At 38.9% G+C, this 17,833-nt stretch overlaps 1 protein-coding gene, 1 long non-coding RNA gene and 1 pseudogene across 2 annotated transcripts in view; 2 read left to right on the top strand and 1 right to left on the bottom strand.

The window, feature by feature from the left end:
- The window catches only part of LOC149119440 (zinc finger protein 717-like), a 117,413-nt gene extending 108,093 nt beyond the window's left edge, over window positions 1-9,320 (bottom strand). The window contains exon 1 of the mRNA XM_089325243.1: window positions 9,220-9,320. The gene's annotated coding sequence lies outside the window, so the exon portion shown is untranslated. The remainder of the gene's footprint in view (window positions 1-9,219) is intronic.
- A 53-nt stretch (window positions 9,321-9,373) lies between these two features.
- On the top strand, window positions 9,374-17,283 carry LOC127486032 (uncharacterized). Its single transcript, XR_016228742.1, has 3 exons — window positions 9,374-9,610; window positions 12,104-12,135; window positions 17,140-17,283. It is a non-coding gene; the product is annotated as an uncharacterized LOC127486032 (long non-coding RNA).
- Window positions 15,251-16,725, top strand: LOC149119439 (nuclear receptor subfamily 2 group C member 2 pseudogene; annotated as a pseudogene).
- Window positions 17,284-17,833: the final 550 nt, after the last annotated feature.

Genomic DNA, 17,833 nt, shown 5'->3' with positions numbered 1-17,833 from the left:
GTCCAAGGTTAGTTTTCAAAGAGTCTACTGGTTCCCCAAGCCCAGCATAGCTAATGTCCCTGGTCTCAAGCTGTAGAATTGGAAGGGAAATACAGAGTAATGGGAAGAATTGGTTTCATGGCCTATAGTGTAAGAGTAAGTCCTCTAGCCATTCTTCCAGCCATAACTAAGTCAAAATCTATGTGACAATCAGAAGCAGTGGGTATTAGATAATATTCAACTATCAATTTTGAAAGTTGGGATGATGGTACTGGATTTATGTTCTTAAAAAGTATTATCTGCTTACATGCTACCCTTAAAAACTAAATAAAGCAGGAGGCAGAGATAGTGAACCCAACATATCCAGATTTAATTCATCAGTTGAAACATTACAAAGCCAGATACTGGAGAATGATGTTAGACTATCATAAATTCCATCCATGCCAAGGATCAGAAATGGTAAATGAGAGCTGGGAAAGAACAACACCGGAGATGTAAAACATGGCCTTAAGAATGATGACCATAAGAGTATGCTAAGGGCTAGCCTTCTTCTTAATGACCCAGCAGGGCTAGTGCACTGCACTAATGAGTTGAAGACCAAATGGCCTATATTCAGTTCCAATAAGGCCATGATTGTCTATGCCATGAGCCAGTAAACAGGTGACTGTCATCCAGAGGGGTGCCTGTGGGGTTCCAGGCCTAGTATGCCAGGGGCTAGCTACTGGTGGTTATCTGGGTAGATGGGCCACCTGGATGTCAAGGAAGGACTAGAGGAACCCATGAGATTTACTTGAAATGAGTCATCTTAGAAGTCCCTCTCACCACCACATCAGTAGAGAGCATTCTGACTTTGTTGTGGATGGCCAGATTGGGTGCTAGCCTGTGGATAATGGATGGAGAGAAGTCAGGGAGAACAGCACCTGGTGGTACACTGGATATGTAGCACAGCAGGAGTCTGATGCTGTGAAGACTCCTTGGATGATTGTGCCTGGGAACTTTAGGGGCTGTGATCATCAGAGCCAGGAGAGTGGGTTTGGCCTCCATTGGGAGTCCTCATAAAATAATAGATGAATCAGCATTTGGGAACTACACTTAAGATAGATCTTTAGAGGCCCACATCCTGCATCTGAGCACATAGGTTTGAGACCCCACACTACTACCAATCCAGCTTCTTGCTAAAACACACTCTAGAAGGCAGCAAGTGATAGCTCAACAACTTGGGTCTCTGCCACCCAGACTGAGTTCTGGGATCTTCACTTCAGGCTGGCTCAGTCCCAGCTATTGTGAGCATTTGATGAGAGAATCAGTGGATAGAATATCTGTCTTAGTGCCTTTAACACGAATAACACTGATTAAAGTTTTAATAAACTGCTGAACCCAAATGTGGCAGAATGGGACTACTCTGGTCTTCTTCCTGTCCCACAGGGATGGCAGTCAGATAAACTCTATGAAAAACACCTAAATGCCTCAGCAGCTCTTTTCTCAATTGTGCACCATCATTTGTTGTAAGAAAATTTATGCTGCAATATGCAATTTGTCAGTCTCCAAACAAGCATTCTGCACCTAGGACACCATCAACTGTGCTTTTGAGATGATCTTGGCATCTTTTCAGTGATGGCTATCAGCTCTCCAGTCCCTGTCTGTTGAGTTACAGATCACTTCCTGTCAGGAACATATGTGCACCAGGTGTGTCTTTCTCACTGAGTCTTTGTCTTGGGTCTTTGAACAGGCTTTCTATTTCCATCTCTATCAAAGGTCATACCTTGGTATGGAGTTCCTTAGTATGGGCAGCAATCTTCCTCTTCCTGACAGTAGATGTGGCCATCGCTTATGTGCTAGGCTAGAACAGTAAGAACTTGAAGTGCAGGCAGCAGTCACCTGGTGCTCTCAGAATCACTATTTCACAGCTACCAAAACTCTTGTTTATGCAATTTAGAGGACCTGAGTCTCAAATAATCCCATTGGATCTGTCATGCTTATAGACTGCTGCTATAAGCACACAATACACATTATAGGGTGTAAGATATCCCTTAAGAAGCTGTAGTGTCTAACTGGGAATGTATGAAGCAGAGGTGGTGTGATGCCCTGGGTGATTCTGTGGATTTTGTTGGCAGTGTTAGCCCAATGTCCAGCAGACAGATTTCTTTTTTTTTGGGGGGGGGGGTGGCAGCACCATGGCTCAATTGGCTAATCCTCCGCCTGTGGCGCCGATACCCCGCGTTCCTTTTTTTTTTTTTTTTTTTTTTTTTTTTGACAGGCAGAGTGGACAGTGAGAGACAGACAGAGAGAAAGGTCTTCCTTTTTGTTGTTGGTTCACCCTCCAATGGCCGCTGCAGCCAGCGTGCTGCGGCCAGCACACCGCACTGATCCGATGGCAGGAGCCAGGAGCCAGGTGCTTATCCTGGTCTCCCATGGGGTGCAGGGCCCAAGCACTTGGGCCATCCTCCACTGCACTCCCTGGCCACAGCAGAGAGCTGGCCTGGAAGAGGGGCAACTGGGACAGAATCTGGTGCCCCTACCGGGACTAGAACCCAGTGTGACGGCGCCGTAAGGTGGAAGATTAGCCTAGTAAGCTGCGGCGCCGGCCCAGCAGACAGATTTCTGACTCTCACAGGACAAACAACAGAACCTTTCTGCAGCCTTATTTGCATGACCGTTCATGTAGAGGATATTAAAGATTCTCCAGTAAAATTGTTAATATAATCAAATACAACAAAGTTTCATAATACAAAATAAGCATAGTAAAAGTAGCTGTCTTTTTATAAACTAAAAATTAACAATAATAAAGGAAATAACAAGAACAACTGAATTTTCAATAGCATCAAAAGGAATAAAATAATTAGGAATAAATTTAACCAATGAAATAAAATATCTAAACACTGAAAACTATAAAGGATTACTGATAGGAATTAAAGATGGCCCAAGTAAATGGAAATATATCCTGTGTTTGTGGATTATAAAATATATGTAAGAAATCAGTATTGGGGCTGGCTTTGTGGTATAGTGGGTAAAACTGCTGCTGTGATGCTGACATTCTTATGGGAGCTGGTTCAAAACCAGCTGCTCCATTTCTGATCTAGCTCCCTGCTAAAGCACCTGGGAAAATCAGTGTAGCATGGCCCAAGTCCTTGGGCTCATGGCACCCACGTGGGAGACCCAGAAGAAGCTACTGGCTTTGGCCTGTTTCAACCCCAGCTGTTGCAGCTATTTGGGGAGTGAACTAGTGGATGGAAGATCTCTCTCACTGTATGTAACTATGTCTTTCAAACAATTTTTTAAAAAGAGAAAAACTTTCATTAAAAATGAAATCAATATGATCTGAAGTGATCTATAAATTCAACATATTCTTTATAACATTCCAATACTTACTTTTAGCAGAAATTAAAAAAAAAAACTATACAGAAAATTCACATGGAATGTCAACAATTCAAATACACAAAGTATTACTGAAAATATGATAAATATCAAAAGCAAAAGTCATCAAAACAATGCATTATTACTGCAAAAACAGATAGACCAAAGGAGCAGACTACAGAGGTTAAGTGTGGGCATTCGGCCCATCATTTAAGATGCTGGCTAAGATGCCTTCACTCCATATTACAGTTCAATGTTTAGCTCTGACTCCTGACTCCAGTTTCTTGTCAATTTGGACTCTAGGAGGCAGTGGTGATGGTACAACTGGCTCCCTGCCAGCAAAATAGGAGGCCATGATTGTGTTTCTGGCTTCTGGCTCTGGTCTCAGTTCTATCCCAGACCTGGTTACTGCAGACATTTGGGGAGTGAACCAAAAGGTAGGAGCTCTATCTCTATGTAGTTCTCAAATATAAACAAAGAAAATGTTACAGATAAATAATTAATGTAATAATTTATGCTAATAAAAGGAAATCAAAATTTGATATCCTCATTGATAGAGGAAAATTTTTGACTAATGCAGTTTATGATTAAAACCCTAAACAAACTAGGAATTGAAGAGAACTTCAAGAAGGGCACCTATGGGAAATCTACAGTAAACTCCTATAAGATGAAAACAAACCACAAATACTCTTAGGAGTTCTACTCAACAGTGTATTACAGGATTCTGCTAAAGACCTCATAATAAAAAATTCAACTCTCCAAATTAGAAACAAAAGAGCAAACTTGGCTTGTAATGCCTAACACATAATCTTGTATGTAAAATATATCCTAAGGAACTCACTATAGACCCACTCAAAGTAAAATTCAGTAATGTTGCAAAATATAAAAGATTCAAATATCAATCATATTTCTGTTTAGTAGCAATGAACATTCTGAAAATATAATCAATGAGAACATTCAATGTAGCATCACAGAATGAAAATAGCACTAAGGAATTAAAATAAGACCATGGATTTTATACTAAAATTACAAAGTATAATTAAAAAGCATAATAAAATGAAGCAGTGATTTCAGTAACACATTTTAATATTACAAAAGAGGTATGCTTAAAGTTAGTCGTTGTGAAAATGCAAATCAAAGCCTCTGGACAATCCAACTTCACAGTCAATAAAATGACTGATTCAGCCATAGGTAAACAAACTTCCAATAAAACTGTGAGACCACTAGGAAAAATAATTTGGCAGTTTCTCAGCATGTTTTACATGGGATTATTGATTGCCTCAGCAGTTTCCTTCCAAGATACATCACTAAAAGATACAAAGCCCGCATGCACCCAAATACTCACTTCAGCAATATTCATGAAACCCAAATGTGAAAGCAACCCAAATACTGATGTGGAAAAACAACAATATGTAGTATATCTTTTATAATGCTATAGTATTTAGAAATCAAAAATAACTATTAAATGACAGACTACAAAAGTAATGAAACTCAAAAAATGAAAAAAGAGAGAAAAGAAATAAAAAGCAAAACCACACATACTGTAACACTATATGAGTCCAATTATGGGTCAGTCCAGAAAAGGTCAATGTCTGGAGACAAAATTTGGATTAAGACCTGTCTGGGACTAATAGTCATGAAGAGGTACTGTAAATAATATGAAACATTTGTGGAATTAATGAAAATGGGCTTATCTTATACTGTGCTTATGATTATATGACTACCAAAGTAGTACAAAGCATGGAACACACACTGAAAACATGGGACAGTTAGGACTGCACAGACAGGCTTATGAGTTTGGGCTTCACAGAAGAAACTAAAAACCAATAAATATGAGGGGGCTTCAAGTATTTTGTGGAACATGAAATTAAAATATGTTCATTTTATTTCAAAAATATTTGAAAGCATGAATATGAGGGGACTTTAAATTCATGGACAATATTTTGTATGAAAGAACTATACATATGTTTCAAGAAATTTCTGCATCAAAATTAACCCAACATTTAATTCCACATTTCTTGTTTGATATTGCCCTAATTCTTATTCCATATACACTTTAAGAAATAATTTATTTTTTTCTTACATGAAACAGTTTAAAATATTAATCATTAATTTAAGGTAAAATACTGCCTCCTGATTGCTCCACTTAACATGACAAAATATCAGTCCATGTGTTCTAGATTATATTTGTATTAATAAACTACTTCCAAAGATCACATTAATTGTGATACTAACTTAAATATTTCAACAACTTGTAACATTATACACTAAGTAAAATGTTGTTTTTTAATTTTTTATTGACAATAATTGTACATATCTATGGAATACAGTATGAGCTTTTAATCCATGTGTATTGATCAAATCAGGGTAAACAACACATTCCCTTCTCAAAATTACAATTCACAATTCTATTTGTTCATAAAATATAAGATTATGGACTATAGTTACTCCAATATGCTATGTAACACTAGGAACTTACTCCTATAATTTAACTCTGATTTGGTACCAATTATTCCATGCAGTTTTTACAAATTCATTAATTAATTAGTGTGGAAGAAAAAGAGATGTGCACAGAGACAGAGAGGAAGAGAGAACACCCTCATCTATTTGTTCACTTCACAAATGCCCAATAAAGCTATGGCCATGCCAGACCAAGCTGAAGCCAGGAACTCAACCTGGGTCTCTCAGGTGGGTGGCAAGGATTCACTACCTCAACTATCACTCCCCCCCATCCAGGAACACACATTAGCAGGAAGCTGGAAGTGGAAGATGTAACTTTAGCCCAGACACCCCAATATGGGACATGTGCATTCTAAACAAGGTTGTAACACAATGTCCATCCCTCCAGGAAAGTTTTGAATTACCTCCACATCTCTGGCTTGCAGAGAGGGGACACAGCCCCATGAGCCCAACCCCATCACTGCACGGTCTGTTTCTCCCCATCATCCCAAACTCTTCTCATGTCCCTCTCCCTGAATTCTCCCCTTCTGTGGTATCCCAATACAGACAGGGCAGAGCAACAGAGCACAGCAAGATGGGCCTGGGAGATGAGATAGCAAGTGATGGTAAAACTGGACTCTGCCAGTTTCTACCTTATCACTGTTCAGCTCCAGGCACAGCATCAGGGGCGCTTGATAAAGTGACAATGGGTTCACTGAGTGTACTCATTGGACATTTTGGGGGCCAGCATTGGAGGCAGGGGCAAATTGGCCATCCACATGCCAGAATCTGAAAGTGAATCATTATATTACACCATGCCTGAAAATCAATCCAAATGGATTGAAGGCTTACACAGAAGATCTCAGAACTTAAAGCTCCTTAAATACTGGGAGCAAATCCATTGTCTTTAGCTTCAGCAATAATTTGGATATGACACAAAACGCATAGGTGACAAAAGCAAAAATAAGGAAGTATGATTGCAAAAAAAAATGAAAATGGAATACTTTCATTTTCATTTGGAAAATATTATATTCAGTGAAGGAAGTCAGTCTCAGAAAGACAAATACTAAATGAACTCCCTGATCTGTGGTAACTAAAGTATGCCTCAAAGGTAATCTATAGAAATGCAAGTGACACTTTGAGATGTAATGACATTGAACAGCCCTTGTCTCCACTGTTGAGGAACAGTGTTGTTGTTGTTGTTGTTGTTTTCATGCTATTTGTTTAACTCTTTATTTAGTGTAGGGTTAATCTTTTGTGTTTAAAGTTAATAGAAAATATATCTTAGATAAATCTTAGCAAAAAATAAGGTTGGGAATAGGAGGGGGAAGAGGAAGAAGGGTGGGGGGGTGCAGGTGAGAGGGAGGCCAGGATGGAAAGGATCACTATGTTCCTAAATTTGTATTTACAAAATGCTTGAAGTTTTTATATCTTAAATAAAAGGTTTATAGATTTAAAACAAAGCTGAAGATGTCACCAGAGCTGTGGCATAGCAGAGAAAAATAAAAACCTGCCCCCTAAAGTGCTGGCATCCCATGTGCACACTGATTTGAGTGCCGGCTCCTCCACTTCCCATCCAGTTCTCTGCTATGGCCTGGAAGGGCAGTAGAAGATGGCCCAAGAGCTTGGGAGACCCAAAAGAAACTCCTGACTTGTGGGTACAGATCAGCCCAGCTCTGGCCATTGCAGCCATTTGGGGAGTGAACCAGAAAATGGAAGATGTCTCTTGCTGTCTGTCTGCTTCTGTCTCTCTGTAACTCTCCTTTCAAATAAATAAATATTTTTAAAAACTGAAGAAAGATTCTGCATACTAACAGAAAAAATTAAGAAAGAAATAAATGAGAGAAAATCTTGGCAGATGATAGTAAGAGTAATGTAATAATATAAAGAACATACATATTGCAAAAGCAAATACTGTAATAAAAATGGACAAAGTATTTGATCAGATTTTCCAACCAACATATGCAAGCAATCCTATGAAAAATGGCTCAGCAATGCTAATAAAAACCATAATGCCTACTACCTCACATAGGCTAAAAAGATATTATCAAAAAGTAAAATAAAATCAAAAGTGTTAAATGCTGAATCAGATGTGGAGAAAAGCAAATTCTGAAATTTTTCACAATTTGGATCCAAAAGCACTGATGTGGACATTACACTATTTGGAATATCACAGAGAATAATAAATACCACATACTCTCATGTATATGTGGAATATAATAAAGTCAAATGAAAGACGGAACAGAATGGTGGTTACCATGAGCCTGAGTGTGGAGGAAATGGAAAGATGTTATTTGAACAATACACATTTACAATTATGGGATCAATTAACTCCTTGAGATATAATATAAAACACAATAATGAGATGAATACAGCATTAGATATAACTTATTAAAAACTTAAGTACTCTTTTAAGAATGATGTAAGTTGATGGATATGAAAGTTGGATTGTCCTAATAATTTCATGATATATATGCACATGGGGACTCCAAATGTTTTGTGAAAATAGGTTTAAAAATAATGTTAATTTTCCATATACTTTTGAAATTCCAGTAATGTATCAAAATATCAGGTTGCACGCCTTCAGTAAAAACCAATTTTGTCAATTGTACTCAAATAATCTTGAAAAATTACCTTGTTAAAATACAAATTAAAAATAACTTAGGAATCTAAGTTTTACTTTATCTTTGGGACTGGGAAGGTAATCATGGAACAGAAATCTTTTTTAAAACACTCATAAATGTAACCGAAGTTTCTATTTTGAAAGTTCAAACACAGATGACAGCCTGTTAAGGGAATGTGTGCGTGATAAAATGACATTCAAGTATCAAACACAGTGTCCCCCTGCCCCACTAAAACCTGGACCAAAAGCCTTGAACCACACAGCTTTCATTTTAACTTGTCTAGTCTCAAACACTGATATCAGACTCCCAGAAAGAGCTATGCTGAGAGGTCAGAGTTTGCGAAATGAGACCCTGCCTCTGACATAGTCAGAGTAGGGTCAGCCCTGGGAGGAGAAGGGGAACCGAGGACCCCATAGAGGACAGCTGCTCGCCTGCATGCACCCTCCCACCCCCAGCACGGGTTCTCCCAAACGACCGCTCACCCCCACTGCACAATCGGGGAAGATGGGCGACTGCTGCCACACAGCTGCCCAGAGATGGCTCTGGGCTGACAAGTCTCTGTGAGGAAGCGACAGGAAGCCCGGAGTCCCAGGTGCCAGTCCAGGCCTACACCGTGGAGCAGCGGGGGGCGAAGGAAGTGAGGTGCCAGCAGTGACATGAGGCCCAGGGACAACCTCCGGAGCCCTGCGAGTCCTGCCAGGCAGAACGTCAACTTCTGCCAACTCCCCCCTACCCCTCCGCGCACTCCCTGTCCCACACACTCACCTCTGCTAGGCGTCCTGCGTGAAGGAAGATCAGAAAACAAAGAACGGACGCTCCTCACCTTCTCAGGTTCCCATCCGTGAAAACTCCTCCTGGACCTCTCTCCACGGCAAAACCGGAAGACTACTGTGGCGTCAAGATCCCGCGCGATTATGTATTGTTTACGCAAGCGCCCCTGATTGGACAGTTTGTGTAGCCGAGGGCACGCACACGTAATACAGAACGGAGCCAATCAGCACCCTCCACAGCGCAGACGTGTATCTTCAGGGATCACAGGGGAGAAAAGTAGGGGCCGGTCCCGGGTTAGTTCTGACAGAGTCCTCACATCACCTCCCAAGCAGCAGGAGGGGTTTTCACCTCCCGGTCCTGCCACCTGCTGGCCCCTCCTGCCTCCCTGGTCCCTGTTCCTGAGAGGATCCTGCCTGGGGGTTGCAGCAGCCTACTTCATTCAGGTCAGTTATAATTTAGAGGCAGTTTATTGCCTTCCAAGCCTTTGTTTTTCTTTTCATTCATTTTTTTAATTTAATTTTAAGAATACTTAAAGATATTAAAACTTTCATCCTTTTTTCCATTTCTCTTGCAGACTTTTTTCTAGTCTACCTATTGTCCTTTAATATTATTTTGTATTCCTTGCTGTACTTAGTAATCCAGTGGATTTTATATATTTTATGTATTATTTATATATTGATTTCTCCAGTAATTTCATTTATCCCTTGTATGTTTTTAGACTTCATCTCTGTATAAAAGCAGCATCCAATATAGTAACATTTTGTTACTTAGAAGTTGATTTTTGCACCTTGTAGCTTCTTTTTACTGTTTTATTTCCCTGACTACTCCTGCAATAGAAAGCTGAAGAGAGATAGTACAGGTATCATGGTCTAGGTTTACTTCCAGGGGGGGAATAATACAGTGATCCTATACTAGTTACACTGTTTTTGTAAGTTCCTTTCAATCTTGATCACAGTAATGAACTCACTGGCTTTTATTATTTCAATGTTCTGCTAGCAGTTTTTAATTTTTTTACTAGATGCTGAACCTTATTAAATGCTTTACAACATGTAACCTACATGATGATGTGGTTTTTCTTCCTGTAATTTTACCTACCTGGATGACTTGTCCGAGAACTTTAACGACTGTTTCATTTTTATTATATCTTGCTTGCTATTGATGTTTTCTTATGTGGTTTAATTTATTGCATTATTACTTTGCTTTGGATACCTATAGCTCAGTTTATGAATGGATGCTTTTAAAAAACTTATTTTTTATTTCATAGCCTGGTCCACTTGCTTCATCATCAAAGAAACATTGATTTTCCAAAGGAAATTTAAAAATGTTCTCTGCTTATTTTTACTTTGGGTAGGTCTTGGAAATGTAGATCTGTTTTTTTCTACCTTAAAACTCTGGAGCATTCTGTAAATCTGGACCTGAAATTTTTACTGTGTGACTTTTTTCTTGGTTGGTTGTTTGGGATTTTCAAAATGTGATTCAACTTACTTAGGAGCTTTCCTGTTTTATGGGTTTTTTTAACTTTTATTTAATGAATATAAATTTCCAAAGTACAGTTTATGGATTACAATGACCTCCCCCCGCCCATAACTTCCCTCCCACCCACAACCCTCCTCTCTCTTGCTCCCTCTCCCCTTCCATTCACATCAAGATTCATTTTCAATTCTCTTTATATACAGAAGATCAGTTTAGCATGTATTAAGTAAAGCTTTCAACAGTTTGCACCCACACAGAAACACAAAGTGAAAAATACTGTTTGAGTACTAGTTATAGCATTAAATCACAATGTACAGCACATTAAGGACAGAGATCCTACATGAGGAGTAAGTGCACAGTGACTCCTGTTGTTGACTTAACAATTTGACACTCTTATTTATGGTGTCAGTAATCACCCTATATTGTTTTATGTTACACTTGTGTTTTGGAAATTCAATTTTCAAAACATGGTGTATTTTTTTAGAGATTTATATATTTGAAATACAAAGTTAAAGAGAGAAGTAGAGAGAGAGAGTGAGAGGGAGGGAAAGAGAGAAAGAGAGAGAGAGAGAGAGAGAGAGAGAGAGAGAGAGAGAAGTCTTCCATCTGCTGGTTCATTCTCCAGATGGCCACAATGGTCAGAGCTGTGCAGATCTGAAGCCAGGAGCCAGGAGCTTCTTCTCGGTCTCCCATGCAGGTGCAGTGGTCAAAGAACTTGGATCATTTCCCATTTTCTACTGCTTTCCCAGGCCATAGCAGAGAGATTGATGGGAAGAGGAGCAGCCAGGACTCCAACTGCCACCCATATGGGATGCCAGTGTTTCAGGCCAGGGCTATAACCTCTACAAAAGGATGATTCTGTATAATTACTGAAATTGGTTATTTGTGTTACTTTTCCCTATGTCTCCCTAATTCCCTTTATTAATGGTTTATTAACTTTATTAACATTTTTCTTTAAAAATCATTGGATCCTTTTTTATGTGTGGTATTTTTAATGGTATTTGATAGATGTCTACTTTTACTTTTTCTTTCCTTCATTCAATATTCTTCTAATTTTCTTTTAAATTCTTGACAAGGAAGCTATAATGATTGCTTTTCAGTGTTTTATTCTGACATAATCATCTAAGACTATAAATTATCTCCAAGCAATGGTTTATTTGTATCCACTTTATTACATTTCATGTCTACAAACCCTATATGTGCATGCCCTGTCTGACTCCCAGTGTCTCCACCCACATGTGCCTGCAACCATCACAGGCTATGCATGTCTCCATTTTTGTTCCTGAAGTCCATCTATTCTGATTGGTGAATTAGTGCCTCAACCATCAGAGACCCATTCTTTACACTTATATGCTCAGGTAGTCACAGCCCATCAACTACCCTTTCCATGTCTACAAAAGGACTGTAGCCCCTCAAAATGTATCATATCCTCATTGAGCCATGTCTCTCCTGTTTTCTTTTAGAGAAGCAAGTAAACTTTCCCGGACCTTCAAAGGTAGACACTTCCGTATTTACTACTGACTAATTCTGCATTATCAGCCTATAAAGCACTCTTTCATAACAAATATAATTGCTCTGATTTTCAGTTTTCTGGATTATTTTGTTTGTTTTAGTTTGTTTTTTAGTTTATGGGGCTGCCTGTTAATTGCTAACTTGTGTTGAAAATGAAGTTCATATATCTGAATTTTCTATAATTCATTCTACATTCTGGAGTGGGCTGAATGTCAAAAACTCTGACCTCATAGAGCATATTTCAAGAAGGTAGTACAAAATAAAACTTTGTGTAAAAATAGTTCGTTTTAAAGAGCTCTGGAGAAAAAAATAAAATGTTGTAATGTGACAGGTCCTAGTACAGGGTTAAATGTTAGTTTAGCTTTAGTAGTTTGAAAGACATAACTAATTGGTAATATTTAATATTAAAGCATAATAATAGGGTAACATTAAGGAAACTAGGAAAAGAACATTTAAGTTCAATAGACAAAGTTGAAGATCTTAATTAACAGAAGAAAAATGTGCGTGTATAATCAAAAGATAGAAGATGATTGAGCTGGGACATGAATAAAATGTGAAACATGGTGACTATGGTTAATAAAAATGTATTGTATTCTCTAAAGTTGTTGAAAAAAATAGATTTAAGGACTACTACCTCTTAAAAATGTGCAAGATGATATATGTGTTAATTCACTGTTTGGTCATTCTACAATGTGTACATCTTTCAGAACAATGCAGACAATGATGTTTCAAATAGTTCATGCAAAATGGAATTAAGAGATTATTTTTGTTGAAAAAGACTTGAATCTATGTATAGATTTTTATAATAAACATGTCCTATTACTTTTTAAAGAGCACATATATACATAGATTTCAAAATTTCTTCCACTAAAATAAATTTAGCTTAAATTCTATTTCCCTCAAACTTTTGAAATACCCATTGTTCATAATTAATTAATATATAATGAATATATTTTTGTTTTTAATTAAAATGCAATTTTTGCTTTTTCAAATGAATAAATAATTAATAAAAATAAAATGAGATTCTATTGGTGGATTTGAAGCATGGAGAGCTTTTTTGTCTTTGGTGTTTTTTTGAGATCACATAGTTTGTTGAGACTGGACAGTAGGGTAAGGTCCCATTAGGAAACTAATCTTGTTTGGTGCACCATCTGGGACATACCTAATCCTATGCTGATGGAGATTTGAATGTTGGCCTCCATTTTTGTTTCTATTTATTTGTTGATTTATTGCTATTACAAGTAAACCTGTAAGGAACATCATCTGCGTATGTTTTTGTGTTTTTTTGTTTGTTTGTTTCCTTAGCATAAATTCCTGAAATGAAATTACTAGGTCAAAGAGCACAAACAGTCTAATCTTCCCTCACACAAGGCATCCTATTCTTAGAGTCATGGTGCTTGAGCTGTGGCTCAAAAGGTCGAGTTGTAGTCATTGTTATGGAAGCAGTGATCCTGCCTTCCTCTGCTTTGATTAGGAATCATAGCTTGAGCATTACTAATAGCCTCAGCTGACAAAGGAAGTTTTTCTGTGCAGTAGAATGTTACTACAGTAATGTAGGAGTTGATTTAACAATTGACACTCTTAAATCAACAACAGGAGGCACTCTGCACTTGCACCCCATGTAGAAACCCTGTCCTTAATGTGTTTTTCTATGAGAATTAATAGTAAAACTAGTCTTCAAACAGTAATTTATACTTTGTGTGTCTGTGTGGGTGCAAACTGCTGAAATCTTCACTTGGTATAGAGTTGATCTTCTGTATATAAAGATAATTAAAGATGAATCTTAATGAAGAATTAGATGAGAGAGGAAGTGGAAATGGGATGGTTTGCAGGTGGGAGGGTGATTATGGGGGAAAGAACTGCTATAATCCAAAAGTTGTATTTTTGAAATTTATATTTATTAAATAAAAGTTTTCTATTAAAAATAATATAGAAGTCAACTTAGAATTATGAGAGGCATTTTGTGAAGCCTAAAGATAGGACTAGAAAAGAATCAGTGTAATAACCTGGGAAGTTGGTTAAATGGTTGTTGAGAGTGGAAATTTATATGATAGCCAAGAAACCTCACACACTTGGTAGCAAGAAGGAAATAACCACAATGATACAACATAGATAGCAGTTTGTCATTTTATTAGTTAATTTGAGAAGCTTTTATGCGTCTTTTGAGTAAGGCAGTCAGAGTTAGAAAGATGGAACATTTAGTTGAATTTGAATTTCAGTTAAACAACATACATATTAGTATAATTATGTTCCACACAATATTAGGGTGTCCTGGACTTTATATAGCAAACCACCCCTGCAGCAACACAATATGTGATACACATAGTGCACAAACACACTGCCTTCCACTCAAGCATGTTTACCTAGAACCTATAAAGATTTAGCTTTAAAACTTTCTTCCTTTTGAAGGATATTTTGTAGATAAAATGAAATATTCAAGGATAATCTAAGAGAACCCAGACTAAAAAGTAAGCTGAGGTGGCATTGGGTACAGCTGGCCATTGTCTCCTGCAATTCAGTGAAGTAGGGGCCTTCATTTTGCCATAGTGGGTAAAGCTACAACCAGCAATTCCTGCCCCCCATATAGGTGCCAGTTTATGTTCTGGTGGCTTTGTTTCTAATCCATCTCCATGGTAATGGCCTGGAAAAGCAGCAGAAAATGGCCTGAGTGTGTGGGTCACCACCACCCATGTGGGAGACATGGATGAAGCTCCTGGTTTTGGCCTGACCCACCTTGGACATTGCAAGGAGTGAACCCACACTTTCAGGGTCTTTCTGTATCTCTCCCTGTAGCTCTGACCTTCAGCTAAATAAGTATATCTAAAAAAAATCAGTGAAATGTTAATAGGAATGTTGACTTGGTTTCTTCCCAGGACATTCCTGTTATGTGGGAAAGTTGAAGTAAGCATTGCTCATTAAATGGGATAGGACTTCATTGTCTAATAAAAATAAATACCATTAACTCATGAATTCAGGTTACCATGCTACACAAAGAATGTTTTAATATTGGGAAAAAAGTCATACTATATCTGCATACTGAATCTGAGATAATATGATTAGAAATCATGGAAATATGTATTTTAGAAAAACTGCGTGTCATGGTTGTCACAGAGAAAAGGAAGAACATTCGTGCTCCTCCTCCCAGTGCCCAGGCTGCAGTGGCTACAGCAATGGGGTCAAGAACACTGAACTTTCACTGACAAAAACAATAACAGTTTCTTCCTTCCCCACAACCCCTGTGGCACCCCCAGGCTCTTGCCATCTACCTACTCAGGGGGCCCAGTCTCACTGTGCCCTGCCCTCCTCTTTGGGGGTTGCCCGCCGCCAACATGAGACCTGCTTCCAGGCCACTTTGGTGCCAAATCCTGAGGTTCTCGAAGGATCTTGCTTCACCTTGGCTACAAATATGGAGGGGCTGGTTCATTACAGAATGGGGACCCACAAGTGGTTGAATTACCACCTACAAAGACCTCTCTACCAGAATCTCTAAGGGATGGCCAGCCTCTCCCTGTGCTTTCAGATCATTACACCAACCTGGTTCCTGGCAGGATCCAGGTCGTCATGGGTTCTGCTTCTGTGGAGCAATTTCTGGGCAGGATGGACCTACAGCAGCTCCAGGTGGTGGAGTACTGTACAGTCTGTGGTGACAAAGCCTCTGGCCATCACTATGTGGCTGTCAGTTGTGAAGGTTGCAAAGGTTTCTTTAAAAGGACCATGCAAAAAAAAAATTTCTAGAGCAACCAAGACTTCATCATCAGCAAACATCACTACAATCACTGTCAGTTTTGCCAGCTGAAAAAATGCTTGGCTATGAGCATTAAAATAGAATCTGTACAGAGTAAACAGATGTCCTTTGATAGCAGTGGGAGAAACTGAGCAATTGTGCTGCTTCACCTGAGAAAATCTATATCCAGAAGGACCTGAGAAGTCCTCTGATATCCACAAGACATAGAAGGAGCAGGGATGCTTGTGAATGTCTAGCAGCCCAGGATGGCACAATTCTCTTTACTCCAAGGCAGAAACAAGCCAGGGAGCTTAGGCACACTGGCAAACGTAGTGACCTCCTTGTCAACCTAAGTGAATCCTTGAACAATGGTTACACTTCAGAAATCCAGCTAGAGGGCCAGTCTGCAAGTGAGATTGCAGGGCATTTGATACCTTAGCTAAAGCACTTAATACCACAGACAGCTCCTGGCCACCAAGCCTGATCAAACAGATGGACACCAGTGGAGGAGGGAGCATCCATGTCACCAGACAAGACCAGTAAGCACCTGCCATTGAGGTTGAAGGCCCTCTCCTTTCAGACACACACTTCATGTTTAAGCTGACAATGCCCAGCCTGATGCCGAAGCACCTCAATGTGCAGTACATCTGCAAGTCTGTGTCCTTCCTGTTCTTCCTCTCCATGCACTGGGCCAGTTCAGTCCAAGCCTTTCAGGCACTTGGGCAGGACTGCCCTCTTCACTTCCTCAAGGGTCTGTTGGCCACATGCAGACACAGAGCCTCAAACCTGTCAATACTGTGGCTGTCTTGTTCCCTAACATTTTCTCCACTGTTTTTATTTTGTAAATAATACACAGTGAACATCAGGGATTTATGAATGTTAGAGAGTAGTCACCAAATTATTTTAAGAAATATACAAAGAACATTTATGGTAGCACCCTATAAAGTAAGAGTCCCCAGACTTATCTGATGTAAGCCTTTAGTAAAATTATAATCAGGTTTGTGAACACTGATTCATTGATAGCATCCACATGAATTTTAGCCAATTCATAATTACATTTTGTCAAATTTACAATCCCTTGCATATTTTGAACACTCCACCATCCAGAGATGTACTGATTAATCATGGACAGATTATACATTGAGCTATTCCATTGTGGTGTAGTGACACATATATATCTCTCCAATTTTTGTCACAATCCAATTGAACATAATTAACAAGTCCCTCTGTCACTTCCCTTAGGAGATTTATGTTCTATTTTAGGGTCATGATCCCATTATGCAGATCCTGGATATAACTTTGTATCATTTACACACCAATATGGAGCTGCCTGATACCATTCTAGCACATGCATACCAGGTGGGTAAGGAACAGAAGCCCGATGTACTACTTGAACATTTACATTGCTAACCGTAGGTGTCGCTAAAAGATTAATAAATTTTCAGGCTTGGAAATGTCCTGTCTTTCTCTTCTTCCTAAGTTATTGGCTTGTTCCACAAGTGCTTTCAGCACTCTCCATGTCCTGCCCACTTTTGATCTCCCTCAGTGTTTTGGGGATGTGTAGCCTCTTTATCCCCTGTTGTATGGTGTGATTGGATGTGTAGGAGAGGGATCCATTGTGATCTGGGTTCATTTTTTGGAAAGACACAAGCATATCCTCTGCCACAGGTTAGTAATGGGCTAGGACCACACCATTGATTAGTTTAGAGATCCTTCCACTGTACCTGAGGTAACGGAGTTCAAGAGGCTAATGGGGTCCAATGAGTCATAATACGAGCTTCTTGTTTGTTATTTAAGGTAAAAAAATAGTTAGTAAGGCTTTTGATAATAATGCATGTTGAGAGTGGGATCCCCCCTTGTGATTTTTTTATATGTGTGCCTTTAATCTCTGATGATGGTGCTCCACAATAGCTTGAATTATACTGTTATAGGGAATGCCCGTGACATGTTGAATTTT

The sequence above is a fragment of the Oryctolagus cuniculus genome, chromosome Y, assembly GCF_051225735.1.
Source record: "Oryctolagus cuniculus isolate XC-2025 breed Fujian yellow rabbit chromosome Y, ASM5122573v1, whole genome shotgun sequence".
Classification (NCBI taxonomy): Eukaryota; Metazoa; Chordata; class Mammalia; order Lagomorpha; family Leporidae; genus Oryctolagus; species Oryctolagus cuniculus.
This window is presented reverse-complemented; position numbering and strand designations above follow the sequence as displayed.